Here is a 3,100-nt window from a genome sequence, read left to right on the forward strand (position 1 = left end):
GATACTCAATTTCCAATAATTAATTGTCTTATTGAAATCTTATTGAATGTGATTAAGCTTTGTTCATAAGTATATTCTAGAATATTCCATGCCAATGTATCAATGCACTTAAGTACAACAACCATTCCCATACCGTGGGAAATCATTCTTCAAAATAACTCCGCCTCCACCTCATCCCCGGGATAGCTGGCTATTATGGATATGGTGAGGGGAACCGGGAGGCTTGGTTGCATTCGCGTTTATGTTGATGGCGTGCTTGTAATTGCTGAATAAAGGTTTAATTACCCAAGTTTGAGGTTTAATCACCTAAGTTGAGTGAAAACAATTCAAGAAGAATTTCAAGAACTCCTAGTTATTATCGCGGACAAGAAAGAATCTACGACAACCTGTTTTCATCTAAAAATGGTTATTAAGCTACAGATAATGATATTTTGAGGATGTGAATTTCTGATTTGATAAATCCACTCTTTTTTCATTCTGATCCCAAGATTGAATTTCTTATTATGTTGAAATAAGCTTAAAGATGTTATGATTATCAGCAATTAGAAACGATATTACTGCAGTAATCCGACCACTGTTGCAAGTAGCATACCAGATTATATGATAGTCTCATCGTTGATTAATTAAAATGATTCGTTATCCAATATTGCTCGAATTTAAAAACCTTTCGAGCAAGGAATGGAACTAATAGAACAATTGAAGTCAAGTTATTTGAACTGAACAAAAGTTAGTTTTATTAAGCTGTCACACTGATATCCAAAAAAAGCATATGGAAGCATTTGTATCGTAATCTTAATTAACAAAAATAAAAATAAGAAAGCAGACTAGCATAAATCAGCAGAGGTTAACAAAATCACAAAAAAAAAGGAAAAAAAAGGTTTAATGCTGACATTAGCCGTAGAAGAGATATCAGTTATGCTTTAGGTTGGTTGCAGCATGCATTAGCACTGTTGCGTGCTGGATTAAAATAGCATGCGTGGATGATAAGGAAAGAAGTATATTGCAGTCATGCTCACCACTAACTCTCATTAATTAATATTTCATGCATTTGCATAAGAAATACCAATATGACAAATGATCGAATATCATTCATTAGGAACCTAACTTGCTGGCTCATACTTGTATCGGTCCGTACAGTTCATCTGATGGTTTAGCCAATACACATTTTGTTTGGCCGATGCACACCACTAGGTTTGGCCATCATTTTTTCGTCCTAAAAGAAATTTTTGAGAATATATCGAAATATCTTTAAAAGAAAGGTCAAAGTTCCTGTGAGAATCAATACAGCAACTGGTACATGCATATGGGAAAAACAACAATCAATCACATGTTTATGAGGAAAATAATTAAATTTAAGGAAGCATTGTTTGAGTAATTTGTTATGCCTGGCTTAGTACTTTCAACAATTCGTTCAGCAGAAAGTTTTATTAGGAATCTGCCAATTCTTTTTTTCGGTTTTAATTAAGGCATAAATAATCTACAAAGATAGAAGCAAGAAAAAAGTTTTCCTGAGAATTGAAAAAAAATGATGTGTGGAGATATGTTTGAAAAATTGGAATCAGCAGAGAATCTTCAAATTAGTTATTTCCAAGACCTTTTTTAAATCAAATTTAGTGTTGCAGTAAAATGTTTAGAGTGATTTTTGGACGATTAGAATGATTTCAGAACATCAATGATGACACCAAGTAATAAACATATTCTTTTAGTTTAAGAAAAACCATTACTAAAATCCCATCCGTTTGTGAATCATTACTTTCTCTATAAACGTAAGAGGAAAGAAAATCAGAGGAATGTGGTAAAATCAATGAATACTATTAACAGCTAAGAGAAACTGGAGAAATTTATTCGTACAGCAGTGCAAAAATCAATAGAAATGGTTGAGAAATCATTCGAAATAATAATGTGATTTATAGTGCTATTGTTGTCATTTACAGTCTGCTAAAAATTTCATTTTTGTGTATAATATAGTGGAAAAGTATAAACAATCTTTTAATGTTAACAAGTAAAAGATTGATATTAGGACTAGTAAAGTATCAAATATCATCATCTCATTTGTTTCATCTAGTTTTGCAAGAGCTCAACTTTCAATCTTTGTTTATCCATTTCGATTGTTCCATCTCTTTTTATGCTTTAATCTTGTGTATTCATTTAGGATTACGGCGCTTTATTGACATATCTTCAAGTCTATCTCTAAAATCCTTAATTCATATACTATTTTTATTTTTAAATTCTTCATTTATTTTTTAATAAAGAAACAGTTTAATGAATGATACCCTCATAAAAAGTCAAATGGCTGCAGAATTGATTGCTGGGATATTTTCAAATCATTAGATACTAAACCAAGGGTGGGCAATTAATTTACTGAGAAATTAGGTAGTTCTCGAGGGCTGGACTAATATACTTAAGTCGGTTCTATCCAATACCGTATCCATGTACGTATATTAATATATACTATTCCTTCATAAAAAACAATAAATGAAACATTGTAATGGATTCACTGATTTCATCATTATTTAATGTTGAGATGATGAATTTGTGAAGATTAACTGGCTTTAACGCTGGAGGATTTTAATTTGAGGCACGGGAAGAGAGGCGAGATGGAGGCGGCATTTCTCGCGGTTCCGTGGGCAGAAAAAATTTGCTGGAGGGCCGTCAAATGCCTAGATTAACTCTAAACAATGTTGCTTAAATATCGGATAATTCTCTATTCTTCATAAATACTTTTCTTCTCATAAAATGAAGTATTAGCAACGCTTTATTTCAGAGTCTTTCTTACAAATCGTTTCATTAATATACTTACACATTTATACTTTTACATTACTCTACTTCACATACTTCAAGTTATCATATCCTAATCTTCTTTCTATCCCATTCATTCGATTATATTTGTATTGTATTAGTACCGGCGGTAAGTATCAATATCAGTACAATTAAGTCACATTAAATTACGAATTTTATACATACTTAATCGTCTTCCAATGATCGTTCATCATTAAGTATGCAAATGAATGATGCCGATTTGAAACAATCGCTTCGTTAATGGTGTAAAGAGGAGAGAGAGGGAGAGAGAGAGGGAGGGAGGGAGAGGAGGGAGGAGAGG

The sequence above is a fragment of the Loa loa genome, assembly GCF_000183805.2.
Source record: "Loa loa unplaced genomic scaffold supercont3.40, whole genome shotgun sequence".
NCBI lineage: Eukaryota > Metazoa > Nematoda > Chromadorea > Rhabditida > Onchocercidae > Loa > Loa loa.